Source organism: Branchiostoma belcheri, unplaced genomic scaffold (genome assembly GCF_001625305.1).
Source record: "Branchiostoma belcheri isolate BF01 breed outbred unplaced genomic scaffold, Haploidv18h27 scaffold2, whole genome shotgun sequence".
NCBI lineage: Eukaryota > Metazoa > Chordata > Leptocardii > Amphioxiformes > Branchiostomatidae > Branchiostoma > Branchiostoma belcheri.
The window spans coordinates 9,975,523-9,997,116 of record NW_017803490.1 but is presented as its reverse complement, the minus strand read 5'-3'; the positions used below and the strand labels follow the sequence as shown (position 1 = coordinate 9,997,116).

The 21,594-nt window shown below is 41.6% G+C and overlaps 1 protein-coding gene across 1 annotated transcript in view; it reads right to left on the bottom strand.

Annotated features, from left to right (window-relative positions):
• The window catches only part of LOC109468844 (protein-tyrosine sulfotransferase 1-like), a 126,092-nt gene that overhangs the window by 96,823 nt on the left and 7,675 nt on the right, over window positions 1-21,594 (bottom strand). The window contains exon 2 of the mRNA XM_019767187.1: window positions 4,046-4,143. The gene's annotated coding sequence lies outside the window, so the exon portion shown is untranslated. The remainder of the gene's footprint in view (window positions 1-4,045; window positions 4,144-21,594) is intronic.

Below are 21,594 nucleotides of genomic sequence, written 5' to 3'. Positions count from 1 at the left end.
AGCCTTTTCTTTAGGTGTACCCCTACAAGGTTGCTCCAGTTTCCGCTCAAATGGTCAGTTCTTAGATCTTACTTCTTTGAAGACTTCTAAGGACTCATGTTAACTCGTGTTAAGTCTTAAATCTTCAGTCACATTCCTGGACCTAAAGGTTCTGGGTTCAAACCCTACAAAACAAACTGTTGCTTACTGGTATTGCTAACTCCACGATAGACGTCAGAACCTGCAAAAATTTTTAATTTTCAGCCTCACTTAGAGTGGCGTAATCTAGTTGTTGGCCATCATGATTTAGAAGAAGTTTGTGTGTTTGAATCTCGCCCAAACTGTTACTTTGGTATCAAATCCATCAATCATAAACTTCAGCAGATACATTTTCCGGATATAAACTTGTTTGTAGTCTTCAAAGTCACCTAGAAGTTAGAAATCCAGCTTCTAGAGCAAAAATTCTTTCAAAACGTTTCAAGCTCAACATATTCCCTCCTGACAAACAAAAGTGCAGAACTGCTGTTTTCAGACAAACCAGATTTCAAAATTTAAAAATCTTAAACTCTGACACTATGAAGTTTTACTTGCAAGTATGTTTAATTCAAGATCTGGGTTTCTCCTTGCAAGAGTTTGTAGAAGTGATAATCAACATTGGCAGGGCTTTCCCAAGGTAAAATATATAGATTTTTCTAAAAACTCTAATATGATGAAATTTTCCCTCTACTTTCAGGTCAGGACCCCGACACTCCTTGGAAGACTCTGTGCCGGTATAAAGAGCAAAAGTGGTATTGGCAGGGGTTTTTCAAAGTATATTAATTTTTTTCTAAAAAGCTAAAATAGTATGAAATTTTCCTTCTAATATCTTCCAAAATAAGGTCAAGACCCTGGAGTCCTCAGAAGGTTTTGTACAGGTGAAAAAAAGCAAAATTGCTATTGGCATGCAGGGCCTTCTCGACATATTGTAAATTTTCTTAAAAAGCTGTAATATGATGAAATTTTCCTTCTACTACCTTCCTGAAATAAGGTCATGACCCTCGGCCTTCCTTGGAAAGTTCTCTAGAGGTAAAAAGTGATGATTATTGCTATTGGCAGGGCCTCTTCAAATTTTTTCTATAAAGCTCTGATATAATGATGAAATTTCCTCCTATTATCTTCCATAACCAGGTCAAGACCCCAGTCCTTCTTGGAAGTTCCTGTGCAGGTAAAAAGTGCAGAATTGCAATTGGCAGATAAAGGCTATTGATTGATTGATTGAATTCTCAGTAAATTTCTCTAAAAAGCTCTAATATGATGAAATGACCTTGTAATATCTTAAAGTTCCAGAAATAAGGTCATGACCCTCGTCCCTTCCTTGGAAGACTCTGTGCAGGTAAAAAGCGCAAAATTAGATCTATGGTAATTTTTTTCTTAAAAGCTTAATTTGACGAAATTTTCCTCCTACTAACTTCCTGAAATAAGGTCAGGTTTCTGGTCAAGACCCCAGTCCTCCTCAGAAGGAACCAAGGAGGTAAAAATGGCAGAATTGCTGTTGGTAGGGTTTTCCCCGGATTGATTTTGTGACAGACGCGGCTCCGCTTGTGAGTTATCGCCCAGGTCAGCGCCCTGGTAATCTGATATCCCGGGAGAAATTAATCGCCAATCTGCGGGACGGCCCGCGGTAAATCACGGGCGATGTCCGCGGCGGCCCGCGGCGTGGGGAGGGCACGCGGGTCGCGCGTTTGGGCTGGGAAAGGTCACTGAACTTTGCAACTATGTAACATAACACCAACGAATAGATGTCTTTTTGCATCCAGAACCATGCTTTATCCTGAACCATGCCTGATCCTAATCCTTACCCATTCAGGCATACACTGTAGGCACAGTTCTGGATACAAGATACTATGGATACAATATGCATTGGCTGTTGGGCTGAGAAAGGTCATTGAACTTTGTTGACTCCTCCATTCGGTCACACTTATAACACAAGTCACCAAGGAATGGATGTCTTGTTGTATCCAGAACCGTGCTTTATTCAGAACCATGCTCAGGCACGGTTGCAGAAAGTCCACGCAAATCTATGTTCTTGGATACACAGAGACTATCCAGAACCATGACTAGGGAAAATTTATGTTCTTGAATACGCAGACACTATCCAGAACTGTTCCTGATCCTAACCCTAACTGATTCAGGCACAGAACTAGACAGGCACAGTTGTCCAGAATAGGAAATCAGTCTGCTGCAGTACCAAGGAAAACTGCCAGGGGATCAAAAATCTAATACTTTATTCAACATGTCAGGACCTAACCACATGCAAAATTTCACGACAATCCATCCATTGCTTCTTGAGTTATTGTGCTAAACCATATCCAAAGATATCTTTACATACATCCAAACAAAAAAATATTCTAGGCAAAGGTAACACATTGTGGTAGTTACTATCTGTGCACATGTTGACTGCAAGGCTCGAGTCAACAGACTTAAGTAAGTGCAGTAAGTTAAGGAGTCCAGAGAGACAAATCTGAGCGATTTATGATTCATTTCTACATAAATCCTCATCAGGAGGACGGCAAAGTGGGCCGAAATCATCACCATAAAGGGGAACTTCTGTCACTGAAGGGCCACTAAGGGGGGACAGGGAACACTGATGGGTCTAAAGGGGGGTCACACATGGGCCATAACTGGTTTCTTAACCCTTTCCCTGTTGCCTACTACCCTGTCATCTGATACCAGCCAAAAAAGAACAAGAAACAGTCATGGCTTCAAATATCAGAGTTATCAACCAATAATTGAGGTGTTAAAAAACTTGTATTTCCCCAGAACTATCGTAGACTGGAACTCGTTGCCACCAAGCACAGTTGGGGCATCATCACTAGAAAGCTTTTAAATGTGCAATCAAATGTGCAAAGATTAAGTGTAAGAAGTAGTTCGGTGTGACATAGCCAGCTGCCGCTGCGCCGCGTGCCTGCGAAGCTGGTGTGTTACGCCGAAGGGCGATTATACCGACTATACAGATACAGAAGCTGGTGTGTTACGCCGAAGGGAGGTTATACCGACTATACAGATACAGAAGCTGGTGTGTTACGCCGAAGGGCGATTATACCGACTATACAGATACAGAAGCTGGTGTGTTACGCCCAAGGGAGGTTATACCGGCTATACAGATACAGAAGCTGGTGTGTTACGCCAAAGGGCGGTTATACCGCGGCTATACAGATACAGAAGCTGGTGTGTTACGCCGAAGGGCGATTATACCGACTATACAGATACAGAAGCTGGTGTGTTACGCCCAAGGGAGGTTATACCGGCTATACAGATACAGAAGCTGGTGTGTTACGCCCAAGGGAGGTTATACTATTACTAACTCTGTTAAATTGGTAGCCAAACACTTACTCAGTGTGCTAAAGGTTAACCTTCTCCCTGCTGCCTAACCCTGTAACCAATAGAGAACTGGTAGCCAAATGGTTACTTTAGTGTTCTAAAGGTTAACCTTCTCCCTGCTGCCTATTTTAACCAATAACCAATAGAGAATTGGTAGCCAAACAGCTACTTCAGTGTGCTAAAGGTTAACCTTCTCCCTGCTGCCTAACCCTGTAACCAACAGAGAATTGGTAGCCAAACAACTACTTCAGTGTGCTAAAGGTTAACCTTCTCCCTGCTACCTAAACCTGTAACCAATAGAGAATTGGTAGCCAAACAACTACTTCAGTGTGCTAAAGGTTAACCTTCTCCCTGCTGCCTAACCCTGTAACCAATAGAGAATTGGTAGCCAAACGGCTACTTCAGTGTGCTAAAGATTAACCTTCTCCCAACTGCCTAACCCTGTAGCCAATAGAGAATTGGTAGCCAAATGGCTTCTTCATTGTGCTAAAGGTTAACCTTCTCCCAACTGCCTAACCCTGTAGCCAATAGAGAATTGGTAGCCAAATGGCTTCTTCATTGTGCTAAATGTTAAGCTTTCAGGTTAAGATATATGACACCCTCTCTTAAGCTGCCACAGGGCGTCTCAAATGTGCCCATAAAGCCAGCCGAGGGTGTCTTAATTCCTGAAGGTCACAGGTTAAGATTTGTGACCTTCTCCATTTACCTGTTTGTTCCTTGATGGCTGTGTAGCTCTTGACCCGGTTTCCAGGGAGACGACCTCTCTACAAGCCCATCATGCACCAGGGGTTTTCACAGAACAACCTGTGAAACACAAGAAACAGGTGGTTAGGTTAGTTATATTAGGATCTAGAGAACAACACATGGTGGGTTTAACATCTGGTATACTAGCTATAGCTAGCACACCAGTTATCCCCCATAGTAAAGTGCTGTAATAATAACCACCACAGTTTCAGCAACAGGGACAGGCACAGGTCAGACTTCCCACCCTGAAAATGGTGCCTGTATTTGTATACAGCACTACCAGCGGACTAGCCCCCTGCTGTAGTGGCTTGCACAATTGTGTGTCGCCCAAGGGCTACACACAGATGGAGATGAGCACCACCCTACGCTCGGTATAAGAGCACGGGAGACCTTCTTCTTCTTTGTACATGGGGCCACAGACTCAACATCCTATAGATGGGACTACCACTGACAGCAACGGAATATCAATCTCAAGACAGGAATTTTAACCCCGACCCTTTGGTCCTGAGGTGGCATTAGTGGTCGCTAGCCTCAAGCACGGATGGCAGATTTGGGCTCCCTGATGAGCTATCCCGAGAGCATGTTGGCAGAGCGTACTGCACCTGCACGTAACCCCGATTTTTCACGGTCTTCGTTGGATTTTTGGTCAATGTTTCAGCAGAATTTTGCCTGTTACAGACAATATTTTTTCTGACATAACACTTAGAAACTACAGACGGGATGTTAACCTTACATACACAAATCCTCCCTTCTACTAGTATGAGATGTTCTTCTGAAGTCCTATGCACATTTTACGGGTTCCGCACAGGTGTAGTACGTTCTGCAGATATGCTTGTCCTGGGGTAGGATTAGTGGTCGCAAGCCATGAACACGGACGGCAGATTTGGGATCTCTGAAGTGCTATCCTGAGAGCATGTTGGCAGGACGTACTGCACCTGCAAATAACCCCCATTTCTCACGGTTTTTGGTGGATTTTTGGTCAACGTTGCATCAGAATTTTGCCTGTTGCAGACTATATTTTTTCTGACACAACATTAATTTTGGAAACTACAGATGGAGTGTTAACCTTATATGTGCAAATATGACCTTACACGAGACGTTCTGCCAAAGTGCAATGCACAATACATCACTATATGGGATTTGCACAGGTGCAGTACGTTCTGCTGACGTGTTGTCGTATACCAGAGCATACTCCTGGCAGTTCACCTCAAGTACTGGTCACCCACTGGTCATACCAGAGAAGACAGACATTATACACAGTATTTACAGGTTCGTTGATTCAACAAGCACAACGAACAGTGGACTAGACCTGAATGTCCTGTCCTAAGGACTGCAAAGATGGCAGAATTGGGTTCCCAAAAGAGCTGACCTGGGGTGGGGTTAGTGAGGATTCAGCACTAGAAATTCATTTTTAGGAATCATAGGTGCACTGGTGCACCCAATCTACAAAAAAATAGGGTACACAGCTCCAATTTTGGGTGCACTAAGGTGCACATGCACCCGGTATTTCCAGCCCTGGGATCAGTGGTAGCTAGCCATGAGCACAGTGGTCAGATTTAGGTTCCCAAGGGCTGTTCCAATGGTTGGATCACTGGTCGCTAGCTGTAAGCAGATTTGGGCTCCCAGAAGGGCTGTTGCCCAGGTTGGATCAGTAGTCACTAGCCATGAGCAGATTTGGGCTCCCAAAGGGGCTGTTGCTTCAGGGGGAGAAAGATGAGGCCTGACCTCAGGTAGCAGATTGGGGTCAAATTACAGCGATGACAAACTGGCCTGAAGGAGAAGCAAGCTGGGAAGTTCCTAAACAGAGGCACGAACACAACGCTAGCGATGATCAGTACTGTTTCCTTCAAGATATGATTGCCAAAGTCAAACATAGTCGAATTAAATGAATGATTTGCCACCTGCATATATTGATACAGAGCAGCACAGCTGCAAAATTTATCTGTGTTGGTAGAAGTTATTCCGACAAATATACAAACTGTGATAATTCACCACACAAAAAATTGGACTTACACAAATTTTACATGTTGGCATGAAACAGTGGATTGCTCAGTCCTTGTAGATTTGAAAACAGAATAACTCTGAGATTATGAAAGTGTTTTTCACCTGCACTGTCAGCAGTCTACATTCTGTAAACATGTAAAAGAGTTTTGTGAAAAAGGCCCCATATCAGTTCTCTTGTTGTTAGTCAAATGTTATTCCATGTTCTTGAATTATGGAGTACAGGTGCAGGTAATTCAGACTATGAATCTCATTTCACAAGCAAAACAGTGTAATATCAGATATATTACTTGATATGAAGTACTTTATACAGTGTAATATTAAAACTTAGTTGACAATAAACTAAATACACAGATGGTAACATGATGTATGAAAAACATAATATCATTATTATAATATTAATATCAAAGTGAAGGCAATGCAATCATTCTCAGATAATGATCTAAACATTATTATAATATGTATATATACACATCTTGTTTATATTCATATTACAATTTCAGGGCTGGAAATACTGGGTGCATGTGCACCTTAGTGCACCAAAATTTGGAGCTGTGCACCCATTTTTTTCTGTGGGTGCACCAGTGCACCCAAATATTTTCGTAGGTTTACGTAAGGCTACACCAAGTAAATTTTATGGATGACGTCCTTTGGAGACCCTAAATCTAATGCGAGAGGGCGAAAAAAAACAAGAAGGGCCCTAAAAAACAAGATGCCTAGATTGGAAATATACTAAGAGACGACGAATGTTAGGACATAAATTGAATGAGGTGACACAGTGTAACAAGCAAGAAGTCTTTTATTCATCATCAAAACAGCAATAAATCAGGTGGAACAGTGGACAGTGAAAAATTTTCTGTTATTGACAGGATGGTCCTGTCAATAGTGCAAATTTTCTGTTATTGATATACACTTTCAATATATACCAATAGACACTTTCTTCGCGTTACGAGTTTCACATCAATCTGGTGATTTGCGGCACTGTCGTGACTCTTTGGTCATAGTTACAGGAAGCGGAATTTCTTGTTTTTTTTTCTAGGAACAGGCCAAAATCAATGCGCGCGCGGACGTCATCCATAAAATTTACTTGGTGTGGCCTAACTATGTAAAGATGATAAATGCATAGTAGTATACAGCATATTCTTAACATCTAAGTGTCAGAAAGATAATGAAATCATTGTTATAGTACTTTTCTTTAGAAATGAGACATAATTAGTTCAAAACTATCTTATTTGGTGCACCAAAAATTTTTGTGCACCCAATTTTTTAGGTTGGGTGCACCAGTGCACCTTTTACTGAAATGAATTTCAAGCCCTACAATTTACAACTAAAGGCAATGCCAGAACAAGCTTACATCAATTGTACTGACTGTCATCAAAACCAAGACTAAAACCCTGATAATGTACAGAGATAACGTCATTAAATCATTACAGTCAGAACTGATCAACATATTACACAGCACAAAGAAAATCACAATATATCATATCACTTTCAGCAATCAAATCACACAGAAGGTCTCTGCAAATCTAATCTGTGTAAATATCATTAAGCAATTTTCCAGGCAATTTTGTGTTCACACATTCAGAGTCAGACTCCCTAATTTGTCTCCTCGCTTCCCAGACATTTTAAAGCAACTAAATCAGCAAGATGTTAAAATGAAGAGACAGACAGAAGGCTGGGAGGACAACTTGACTTATTCTTATACTATCATGACAGTTCATCTGTGTTGGTAGTTACATGTTTAGAGTTAAAACTTTGGTCCAACACAAAAATACTCTCACCTATAGAGCTACCAGATACCTTTGACCCAGTGTTGACGTGACATTTAGTTGTATTACTCTTTAAGCTCAGAAGACTTTGAGAGTTTACTAAAGAATATCCAAATGATTAGCCTCAAGCAATTCAAGCTTTGTTTTCCTATTGGCAAAAGGAAAATCCAAGAGTTAGTTTAAAAAAGCAATTCAGTGGCCATTTTCAAAAATCCAAGATCACACTGTTTGGACATCCTGCATTTCAAATTGCTACTAAGGGAATAATTCAACTAAGTGTATTCCTCTCTATTTTAGCATCATTTTTTCTGTCTTTACATTTTTGTGAACAGAATTCGGGAGCCGATTGCCCCATAACTCATGACCTGGTGTTTAATACGATTATCCCCTGGTTATTCCTGTTCCCAGCATCAATTATTAACCTGTGAAACATACAGAAAAGGTTCAGCGTGACCAGTCGTCGCTTTAACCTGGTTATTCTGCCGTTAATAACATCATTTCACCTCATAATGAATCTTTGATGGCTGCTGCTTGTTGTGGGGCGATCTTTCTGTCTGTTTACACGCACAGGTCATTATTTATTCATCTTCAACAGGCAACAGTTAATCTGGAGTTTTTCAAAATTTCATTTCTAATTTATTCCTTTACTCTAACCAGAGAAAAGAAGTTGAATTGTTGTTTTGTACATTTTTTTTATATTGTAATGATATTTACACACAAAAAAACAGCTATTCAAGCAACTGGATATGATTTTGGATTTTTGTGTGTGGATATTTCCAAATTCATATCCAGTTCCAATGAGTGACTGTTCTTTTTGCATACATTATTACCTGGATGTCTAACCTACACCAATGTCTTGATATTTAGTTTTTGTGTATGAAAAATTACTAATTTACCAAGGGTGTTATTTGGTCAGTTTCCCACAAACCGACTATTTCCCTTGCCCTGGCCCGAGGGAAAGGGTTAATCTTATTTTTATACTAATTTTGACTATTTGATATTTTGTTTTTGCTTAGCTCTCAATTTGGTTAGAGTGTTATTTGGTCATTTTTCCCCACAAACCAACTACTTCTTTTCATTTGGCCTGAGGGAAACAATCGTCGGCAGGTCCCGGGGGTGAATCTATCACACACTGATTATTCCTGATTAGATGGATCGGAAATAAATGGAACGTCAAACACATCATTCCGACGGCCTCTGATCGGGCCAAGTGAGCGGCTTTGTGCGGAATTCCGCTCCGGACAGCACCGGAATACTAAAACTTCCACATCATTCCAAGAACAAGAAACAGTCATGCCTTCAAATATCAGAGTTATCAACCAAGAATTGAGGTGTTCAAAAACTCCTATTTCCCCAGAACTATCGTAGACTGGAACTTGTTGCCACCAAGCACAGTTGCGGCATCATCACTAGAAAGCTTTAAACAACTCCTGCAATCAAATGTGCAAAGATTGAGTGTAACAAGTCGGTCGGTGTGATATAGCTAGCTGCCACCGCGCCACGTGCCTGCGAAGCTGGTGTGTTACTCCGAAAGGCGATTATACCGACTATACAGATACAGAAGCTGGTGTGTTACGCCGAAAGGCGATTATACCGACTATACAGATACAGATACAGACAGATACAGATTCCGGTGGCCTCTGATCAGGCCAAGTGAGCAGTTTTGTGCAAAATTCCGCTCCGGACAGCACCGGAATACTAAAACTTCCGTGATTATACCTCCCCCACGGCTTTATTTGAAAAGACTGGTTTATTTGGAAATCAAAGCGGCGCGTAGTAAAACATACCTCCTTTGTACGACATTCAATAAAACCGTACTTAGTTGTCCATTTGTAATAAACTAGATGCAATATCTGACATTCCTGCGATATTGGAAGTAGACAGGGTATAGGATATAAGGGATAGGGTGATATTACTGTACCCTGTCTAAGCCACATGCATTTTGTACTTGATCAACATATGGAAAAACTCCATGGACTCAAAAAGGGTTTTCTTCAATGTTGCTGTTATTTAGAAAGAATATGGTGTTTATTTTTCTTCGTACTCGTATTTTTTTTCTTGCACTAGACCTTTTCCTACCTATGTCTGTTAGTGTACATGTACAATATCCACATATACACTTAGTAGACACACACCATTGAATAAACTTCCAATTGAATGGAAAATGTTAATAACAGCCATGATTTCAGTATTCAGCACTAGGGACAGTGTAACCAGTAACCTTCAGCCTTCTAAGGTAGCTGTTTGGCACCAAACTTGTACTGGTTATGGGGCTAGGCAGCAGGGAGAAGGTTAATAACCACCACAGTTTCAGCACCAGGGACAGGGCCATTAACCTTCAGTCTGCTAAGGTAGCTGTTTGGCACCAAATTTGTACTGGTTAACAGGTTAGGCAGCAGGGAGAAGGTTAATAACCACCACAGTTTCAGCACCAGGGACAGGCACAGGTCAGAGTTCCCACCCTGAAAATGGTGTCTGCCGTAAAACGACCATAAAACACGGCAGAACATTTACGATGAAATAACATCAGATTTCACTGCCTGTACTAAACACACTGACAACTGCCCGGCACCGGGGGCAATACTAATGCAATTCTGGGGTTTCTACAGTCAACTGAAGATTGGGGAAAGGTTTCTGGACAGTATGGGTAAAGGGGTGAAGTCTGCCATCTTTGATTGCCTTGGTTTTAATAGTAAAAAAATGTGGTAAAAAATATTTCTAAAAACTACCCAGGAAGCTAACTTGCTGTGGCCCAAGTTAAATGAAGTAAGTATGGACACAAATTCACACAGTGAAACAAAACCTCAAGTACATGGAGGTAAAAACGCGGCTAGAACCAAGAAACTGTCTTGCCATGGCCCAAGATAAATGAAGTCGTCCCTGCACTGTTGAGTGATTGCCCAGGAGTACATTTAATGCTTCTACAGTACAGACCCAACTTCAAATCAAGCCACACAAACCAACAGAAAACATTTCCCAAAACCAAGCAAGAACTGAGAAACTGCCTTTCCGTGGCCCAAGTTAAATGAAGTCTTTCCTGTACTCTGTTGACTGATTGCCCATGAGTACATCAACGTTGCACACTACAGACCCAACTCTAACACCAGCCACAAAAACCAACAAAAACATTTCCCAAAACCAAGCTAGAACCAAGAAACTGCCTTGCCGTGGCCCAAGTTAAATGAAGTCTTCCCTGTACTGCATTGACTGATTGCCCAAAACTACATCAATGTCCTACACTACATACGAAACTCACACATCCAGCCACAGAAAGCAGCCAAAAAAAATTCCCAAAACCAAGCTAGAAACAACAAACTACCTTTCCGTGGCCCAAGTTAAATGAAGTCTTCCCTGTATTGTTGACTGATTCCCCACAAGTATATCAATGTCATACAGTACCCACCAAACTCTCACATCCAGCCACAAAAAGCAACCAAAAACATTTCCCAAAACCCAACCAAGAAACTGCCTTGCCGTGGCCCAAGTTAAATGAAGTCTTCCCTGTACTGTTGAGTGATTGACCAAAAGTACATCAATGTCGCACACTACAGACCCAACTCTCACATCCAGCCACAGAAAGCAGCCAACAACATTTCCCAAAACCAATTTAAAGTTAGAACCAAGAATCTGCCTTGCCGTGGCCCAAGTTAAATGAAGTCTTCCCTGTCCTGTTGACTGATTCCCCACAAGTATATCAATGTCGTACACTACAGACCAAAATCTCACACATCCAGCCACAGAAAGCAGCCAAAGAAAATTCCCCAAACCAAGCTAGAAACAACAAACTGTCTTTCCGTGGCCCAAGTTAAAAGAAGTCTTCCCTGTCCTGTTGACTGATTCCCCAAAAGTACATCAATGTCCTACACTACAGACCAAACCCTCACATCCACAGAAAGCAACCAAAAACACTTTTCAAAAACCAAGTTAGAAACGACAGCTTTGTCGTGGCCCAAGTTAAATGAAGTCTTCCCTGTACTGTGTTGAGTGATTGCCCACAAGTATATCAATGATTCTATACTACAGACCCCAAACTCTCACATCCAGCCACAAAAAGCAGAAAAAACAGAAAACATTTCCCAAAACCAACCAAGAACCAAGAAACTGCCTTTCCGTGGCCCAAGTTAAATGAAGTCTTTCCTGTACTGTTGAGTGATTGCCCAAAAGTACATCAATGTCTTACACTACAGACCAAACCCTCACATCGAGCCGTAGAAACCAGCCAGCCAGGACCGCAGGATTGGTTCCCAGGGAACTTATCTACACCCAATTTCTACCCTTCAGGGTCCGCCGGGTTCCCAGGCTGTCTGCCGTGTCTGTTACCATGGAAACCCCGCTCTGATGTAGAACTCGGCTGTCAGGTGGAGTTAGGGTTGTAGGGCGGGAGTCGGACAAGGGCCTGGTCAGATGTGGGCAGGCCACTGTGAGTCATTTGTTTGGTTCTCTGACATTTTAATCTGAAACTGAACTGAAACTATCTTTCCTAAACCTCAACTGTATAATTTTGCTTGGTACAAATTTTTTATGTATTATAGTGTATATGAGGGTGTGTATATATTGTTTGCCTTGCCTAACTTTTTTTTTCTGTACGCAAACTCTTTCAATTCAGGGATTCTCATCCCTGCTGCAAGGTTTGCTTCTGGTGTTTGAAAAAAATAAATAAAATTGAAGGGAGAGCACAAAATGAAAACAGAGTGCTAGGAGGAAAACTTCAGTCTGACTATATTTTACTTGCTGAAAATTTCTGTAGAAAGGTACAGACTTTCGCCAAAAAGCAGTTACTCAAGCAACTGGATATGATTTTGGAAACAGACATTTCAGGTAGCATCCACTACCTTTTTTCTCAGTGACTGAGAGACCAGAGGAGAAATACAGGCTTATATGCACAAACTTGAATCTGACTATGCATGTACTAGTTAGTATTCGCCCCCAGAAACTCTGTGTACTAAAGTACAGACTTCCCCTCAAAGCTGTACATGTACAGCACACATAGAAAAGCTCCATCCCTGCACCACAAAACCTGTACAGTAACTGTAATGTGCTCTATGATAACAGACTGCACACTTGTTAGCTCAGGGTCGTTAGCCCAACTTAATTATCCCCCAGCTGGGATGGGGAGACGCTCCGGATCAGGATTAGGCCTCCGTGCATGGATCGTGATGTGCAGGATTAGGGTGGGGATTAAGGTTAGGATTAGGCCACCGTGCATGGATCGTGATGTGCAGGATTAGGGTGGGGATTAAGGTTAGGATTAGGCCACCATGCATGGATCGTGATGTGCAGGATTAGGGTGGGGATTAAGGTTAGGATTAGGCCACCATGCATGGATCGTGATGTGCAGGATTAGGGTAGGGATTAAGGTTAGGATTAGGGTTCAGATAGGAGCTTGATGTAAGGGATGAGGGCATGGTAGAGGTTTAGGGTCATCGACCTCAATTATGAATCGGTCATGAGTCACTGAAACACACAATGAACAGCAAATGGTCTACTGGTTTTGCAGCTTTAACCTCCAATTATGCTAAGGTAGACTTTTGGCAAACAAAACTGTATTGGTTCCAGGAATAGGTGGCAGGAAAAAGGTTACAGCACAGAAAACTGGCTCACAGTTCCTCTTAGGCCACACCGACAGCATTGATTTTCATCTGTTCCAAAAAAAACACGTCATCCGAGGCTCTGGTCTGGATAGTCCATGGTAGCGACAGTACGGAGCCGGTGGTAACTCTGTAGGATGGCACCCAGGCTACCGAAGCTCCACAACTCAAGAACACAGTACATACGTTCAGTGTCGATTCATAAATCCGCAAAAAGCCAGCATGTGCCGGCTTGTCGTATATGTCGTATGTTCTACCGCAGTTCTGCCGCAAATTCACAATACCAGCTTTGCCTTTGTATTCCTGTGGTTTAGTAACATTTTTATTTTTGGCCGGATTTTTATTTTATTCGCCCACGCGCACTAGTTTGGGGGTCTTCAGAGGATGTTATCCATAAGATTAAGTTGGTGTGGCCTAACTGTGACAGAGAGACTGTTCCCTGGTTATGCAAATCTGCAGGAAGGAAAACCTTGAACTGCTGAGGTAGCTGTGAGTGTGAACACCAGATGGTGATTTCTGCAGGACTGTCAGGCAACGTTACAGTGGATTAAACACCTCAGCAGCACCATCACTCAGAACTGCCAGACAAAACACATTTGCTGTGGTGACGATGTACAAAAATGTATGTAGCTGTGATATGGAGGAGATTTAAAAGCCATTGTGGTATATCAGAGTCTGTAAAGCAAACCATCAGACCTGAAATCCAATGTTATACTTTGTTGAGAGAGAGAAGGCTTATATATTAAGAACCATGCTTTATCCAGAACCATGCTGACAAGACGATTATGGATACTGTCCATTCATATCCAGAGCTGTGTCTGGAGCAAATCTATGATTTTGGATACGCAGAGACTATCCAGAACCGTGCCTGATCCTAACCCACATCACTTATTTTGACCAATTTCAAAATCCCCCAGTCATGTGTCATCAGCCTAACCTGAATGGGATCCTTTACAGCAACATTTCATGATAAAACAAAGTGACTGATAGTGATGTTTCTGAGCAGTTTTTAGTGTGATCCCTACTTCGAAATTCCTAAACTCTTTTTAGTGCCACAGGTAAAACTTGTCTGGTTCAGGTACTAGTAATTTTCTGTAGAAGTTTGAGCCGTGATATACGTCATACAAACTGTGTCTAAACCTGTCTGGTTCAGGTAATTTTCTATGAAAGTTTGACCCATCATGTACATCATTCGTCATGTCTGTTCCAAAACCTTCACCGTCACAGACCATAAAAACCTTCACACGAAAAGAAAACGGCAGGAAACGTCCCAGAATTGGCCATGAAATATTCACACGGCGGCAATTTGGGCGCAATTCTGCGCTCGAGAGTCGCGCAAAACACGGCCGACAATTTGCCCCTTGAAACGGGCCATTCGGGGGAAAATGGAGGCATAAACTTGCGGGATTCGGTGGTAAAATTGTGCCACTGCGAATGAAGAGAAATGAAAATGTGTTTCACTCCAGTTTCAGCCCTCCGCTTCAATTCTCACACAAGTTGTAATAAGAACAGATCACACTGTACTGTATTGAATACGTAGCTGAAAAGTTTAAAATTTGTTCCAGCACAAAAAAAAGGAGAAGTGAACAATGAATTTTCTGCTTCAATTCTCACACAAGTTATTTATGACAATGGATTACACTCAGCCTGTAAAATGTCTCTGTGCAAATATATTTAATACTCGAAAAGTTTCAACTTTGTTCCAACGTATACAAAAAAAGAAGAACTGAACATGAATTTTCAGTTGTCATCACACTTCCAGATTCTCTGTGGTCCGATTTATGTCTAGGCAACCCTGCTGAATTTTACTAGACTACATACAAACTAGAATCTGACTAATATATTCAATCCCTGAAAATGTGTGCCGATGTACAGACTTTCCATAATAATTGCGAATTGCAATGGTTTTTATGTCAACTTTCCAGTTCAGTGTTACTCTTAGGCCACACCAATTTAATTCGTTGGTTCTCAGATTTGTTTAAAAAAAATGAAGAGACAGGCGAAAAAAAACAGGTCTAGGCATCCTATTATAGCCCCAAATGCTTTGATAGGAGCCATGAAGTCTACACAAAAGGCTACAATGTACGTTGAAATTTAAACAATGAATTTTGAACTAATCAAACCACTGCATGATACATTCAGATGGAAATACTGTAACTAGAAAGAAAAGGTTTTTCCTCAACTGTTGGAGGCAAAATATGAGCATTTTTTAGTTGATTCAGAACCAGATCTTTTTTTGTTGCAAATCAGAAAAAAATGAAGAGGCAAATCCGAGAACCAACAAATTAAATTCGTGTGGCCTTAAATCCGAGAACCAACAAATCCCGTTAGTGTGGCCTCCTGCAGCCCACCTGCCTGTTCCAACACTCCCACCTGCAGTGGTGACCTCTACACGACCTTGCCGGTTGACGGCATTTTGTCCGAATCAGCGTTTTTAAGACCGTCAGAGTTGCTCAACAGTAACGCTTTACGATCGCCCGCGCGGAGGAACGTGGTAATTTTTCTGACTGGTCGGCGAAGCGTGAAGTTTTCGCTATGAATATTTAATACCCCAAAATCTGCACCGGCTACAGATAACACATGACTGATCGCTCAATTGTGGGGAGCCTGACAAATACGCCGGGGACTCTGACTATTCATTTTCATGGTTCTCACAAATTTTGATGGCAGGGCTGGAAATACTGGGTACATGTGCATTTATTCTTACTGCACCCAAATTTGGAGCTGTGCACCCAATTCTTTTCTGTGGGTGCACCAGTGCACCCAAATTTGGAGCTTTACATATGTTAAGATGTACTAAATGTATAGTTAGTATACAGCATATTCTTAACATCTAGGTGTCAGAAAAATAATAAAATCATTGTTAATATATTACTTTTTTAACTTAAGAAATAAAAAATAACTTGTCTAGTTTTTGCTGACACTCTTTTGTTTTATATGGTGCACCCAAAAAAATTGTTTTGCACCAAATTTTTCTACATTGGGTGTACCTGTGCATCTATTCCCCAAAAAGAATTTGGATCCCCCAATGTGAAGATTCAGGGAGAGGTCACGATTAAATTTAAACAGAGGCTGGGAGAAAAACCTGAATCACTTCAGCAGGGATTAATCAAGTCCTGATGCCGCGACTCATTTCATTATGTTACCGCCATGTAAGCAAGGCTGTAAACTCACCCATGTGGAAAAATGTAAACTAATATAATTCCAAATGTTCAGCCAAATGAAGTGGAAGATTAGGCCAGATCAATTTATTTACCTGGTTCTCATTCACATATCTGGATGCTCATATCTGATGACAACATGCACTACTCTACACCTGGCCTTAAACATAGAAATCTGTAGGTATGCAGTTACAAGACGTCAAAATATCCAAGTTGAATAACACAATCATCTAAACCCTCTACAAAAAGGTTCAAGTCTGGTCTAGATTTCAATAACTACATGTACCTGATGTAAACACACACTTACTTGTACTCCACACAATATCTCTGGGGAAAATGAATATTTAAACAGCCAATAATCCCTGGCTGACAACTGTGGGTCTGAAAGGGGAACAGAGGACTTGGTACCTGGGAAAAAAAACGTTGTGTTTCCTGTTTCAGTCCTGAAAAAATTAGGGTCGGTAGGTAGGGATCATCTTTTTTTTCTTTCTGTTAAATTTATTTTTGACTTCGGTGATATCTCTATATTTTGTGATCCAACTTATAAAAGTAAAACTTGCATGAGGACGCATATTTTCAATGTCAATGTTGGAAAACTGATTGTACATGTACAATGTTTCATCGCTCAGGTGTCAGATCATGGAGCTAGAAAAGACCAATCAGCTAAAAAAATTTATGTCCCTTGCAGGGGTCCACAAAAAAGGATCGGGTCGGTCAGTCAGGAAACAGGAAACACAGTATTTTTTTTCCTGGCCTAAAGCTGAGTCTCCCTGGCTCTACAGTCAACTTCATCAGTCCTGACGTAAGGGAATTTGCCGCTGAATCGGTATCGAGTTTCCCCTCTGACGTATCCCAGACTCCCTTTGTACGACAGCGCCGGATTTCTGCGGGCGAACGGCGGCTTTTGTTGGCAAGATTAACCCCTGACACGCAGGATTACAGCAGGGGGGGGGAGTTTTTTACGACGTTCCGTGACCAAGCGACCCTGTAAAGTAGGATGAACTGCCTGGTGGTGCGTAAAGTTGGTCAGGGATGGAAATAATTTTTCTGGAAGAGATGTTCAAATGACCTGAAATGGACTTGTTTCACCTGCATCACTCATTTTCCTTTCATGTTTGGTTCAACCTGTCATGATAGGTTTCAAAATGTTCTAGCAGTGCGTTAAGTTGGTCAGGGATCGAAATTATTTTTCTGCACCTCACCTGCATCACTCATTTTCCTTTGGTTCAGTCTGTCAAGACATGTTTTGAAAATGTTCATAGTAGTTCCATTTTCAATCCTATCATCTGTTATTGGGGGATACTATAAAGAAGCTAAGAATTGCAAGACAAGGCATTCAGAATTCACAGCTAAAATCTCACTCTTAATAGAAAGCTGGGTTTAGAAACACATTTCATTTTACCTACGCTAGTCATAACAACCTCCATAGTACGTCGATAAAGGTTAGACATCCAGGTAACACGATGTGCTTATAAACCTGCATTTCCCCTCTGGTCTCTCAGTCACTGACGAAAGCTAGTGGATACTAGCTGAAACGTCTGACGTTTTCAAAATCATATCCAGCTGCTTGAGTAACTACTTTTTGGCGAACCTCCATAGTAATTATGCAGCTGGTATTTCCATCCCTTGCTGTTGATAAATTGCCATTGGCGACAGCCCAGATATTCCGTCATGTCAGCGATATTCTGACGTTGTCAGACAAACGGGTCAGTTTGCAGGTTTTGTCTGAACCAGCGGAAAATAGCTTCAGCGGGAGACCTTTGTCTCCAACAGGGTCTGAACTACCCCATAAAGTCTCCTGAGGCGACGGTGGATTGATCTGAACTGCCGCCGGGTCGGTAACTGTTACATGTTTGGGGAGAGCCACACCCCACGCACGTTAAAGATCCCACCACACCTTTGGAAAAAGAGTAGGGGCATGCCCCGGTGTGCGATGGTCCAAATACTTTTCTGATTATTCACTACAGACTCCAGGAAGAGTAGTGTGAAATTCACACTAATGGAGATCCTAAACAAACAAACAAACAAACAAACTCCAGGAGTAACTCTCTGCTATGTACAAGGTTTTTTTGTGCTTTGGCAAAAATGTTGTGAGGACTTGATTCCCAACAAATTTCCAGCTGGGGTCTGAACTGCCCCATGCATAAACTCTGCTGAAGTGATGGTCGATTGATGAACTGCCGCCGGGTCAGTTACTGTTCACTACTGGAGTAACTCTGCTCTGTACATGTTTTTTTGTGCTCTGGTAAAATGTTTTGAGGACTTGATTCCCAACAAATTTCCAGCAGGGGTCTGAACTACCCCATAAATTCTGCCAAAGCGACGGTGGATTGATATGAACTGCCGATGGGTCGGTTACTGTTCACTCCTAGCGTATATAGAAGTCTGCTCTGTCTGCTTTGTACAAGGACTTTTGTGCTTTGGTAAAAATGTTGTGAGGTTTTGATTCCTACCAGAATTTATTGGTCCCCAGAGTGGTCTTCTTTAGCTGAGTTTGACTGTAATTACATGTAATTTGTTGTAAATTCTTGAATAATAATTCTGTTTGAAGATACTTGTGATATGCATGCCTGACAAATTTTGTGATATTTTGATCCACTTGTGAAAAAGGGTAGGAGGCCTTCCCAGTGTGAGTGGTTCGCATATCGCATATACATGTACCTAATGCACATAACTGATATGTTAAGCCTCAATGCAGTTTACCAGTACCTCAACAGTTCTGCAAAAGAAACAATAGTCTGAAATTGTGTGAGAAATTCAAACCAGAGAGCTGCATTGGTGTGACCAAACCCCGGCAGGTTGAAAGAAGGCCGTCTCACAGCTTGAGCTGAGGAGAATCAGGAACTGTAATTTGTCACCTTCCATGATTATCACCCACATGAACTTACACTGAACCCTACACAGCTATACAACCAGCAGGAGGTACACATAGTGCTGTGTACTGGTTCACTGGACCGGTTCCAGACTTGTAAAAATGTTTAGGTTCAAGTCCAAAAAAACCTTAAGGTCAAGAACCGATTCCGGACTTGTTACAAAAAAAACCACATCACATACCCCTTTTCTTTCCAAACTACCTAAAACCTTCCATTGATTGCAAAACTGAACTTCAACTGAACCCTACACAGCTATAGAACCAACAGGAGGTATTTTACAAGTATCTCAAGAAACCTTCGCAATGCAGAAAGATATTTACCGTAATAGTAAAACATATCTTATCGCTAGCTTACTTCTTTCTTTATCACCAACTGCAGCAAAACTGAAAATTAACTGTTTTCATAACTCCAACTCGAGTATGATAACAAATTCCTTCATGAGGACATAACAGGTTTTATATCATACCCGGGCCGCGATAACGTTCGATAACGGGTTCCGGACCGGGCCGTACTTTACGGGCCGTCCGGAACCCGTTATCGAACGCTTCCATGGCTTCCATAAAACGATTCGAACGCGTTTCGCCCTAACCCTTTCGAAAATTCGAATACAGAATCCGGACGTTGGAATTGATGTTGTTGCATTTTAGGGTTTAGTGGCACCAACTTTTGGCTTATCTTGCATTGAAAGGCACGTTTTCTTGGGTGGGTATGACATAAATAAAATACAACACGGTGTATTCCGCATCGCCCTCGGTCCCGGCCCTCCCGCGAGTCGGGCCGATACCTCGGGCGATACGGAATACCCTGTGTTGTATTCTATATAGATTAATTCAGGTTGCAAACTTGTGGCTACCCGGTAACGTGAGCCTTAAAATCCACTCGGTCTGGCCGCAGCAATCCCCTTACGTAGTTTGTCCATGAAGGAGAGTGATCATAATAAAAGACTGGAGCCGAGAGATTTTCTGTTTTACCCTGTGAGGAGGAGAGATTTGTCTGAGCTTATTGTATCGATGTGAAGAATAGTTTGTGCTTATAAACCTGCATTTCCCCTCTGGTCTCTCAGTCACTGATGAAAGCTAGTGGATATTAGCTGAAACGTCTGACCGTTTCCAAAATCATATCCAGTTGCTTGAGTTGGCGTACACAACCTAGTATTGACTTATATGCTGTAGATTATGACTCGCTATTGATACACCCTTCAGTGCAATTCTGACAACCATTACTGTCCTATTCTCTTCCCGTATCTCCAAATGGCAAACAGCTGAAATCAGAGCCTAAAACTGTCTACCAATTACAAACATTCTCAATATTTGTCAATGAAGGTTAGACATCTAGGTAATTTTGGAAAAAATCATATCCAGTCGCTTGAGTAACTGATTTTTTGGTGTATTCTCAATATTATAGTATTATTTAACGTCCTGTCCTGTTGTCTTCTCCTCTCCTAAATAAAGATATCTCCTGAAATCAGAGCCCAAAACTGTCTATCAGTTACAAACTGTTCTCATTAAGCACAGCTGATTCCAGCACAATCTATCCACCAGCCATTCCAGATCCCCCGATCTGCCTGATGAGTTGCACTGCCGATACCAGCAACAATGTTTCAGCACCAAGGACAGACGCTACAGGCAGGATGTAGCAGGGTTCAAAATTCATTTTTGGGAATAGGCGCACTGGTGCACCCAACCTACAAAATTAGGTGCACAAATTTTTTTGGGTGCACCATATAAAAGAAAATCTATAAATACAGATCTTACTGCTCCTCTGCTGAGCTTGAATCTGAAATGGGAGCTAACTTCAAATTCTTACACAAGTACTACAACAAAGATTTATTTTTTTTCTTACACTCAGATACCAAGATTATCCTGTATATTATTATATATTTGATTTGTACAAAAATACCTGCAATAATATTTAAGTGCACCAGTGCACCCAAAGAAAAAAAATGGGTGCACAGCTCCAAATTTGGGTGTACTAAGGTGCACATGCACCCAGTATTTCCAGCCCTGCTTGCCAATACCAGCACCGATGTTTCAGCACCAAGGACAGATGCTACAGGCAGGATGTAGGAATGGACTGTCTAAACTACGTCCTGGATCTGTATCTTTCTACATTGTTTGAC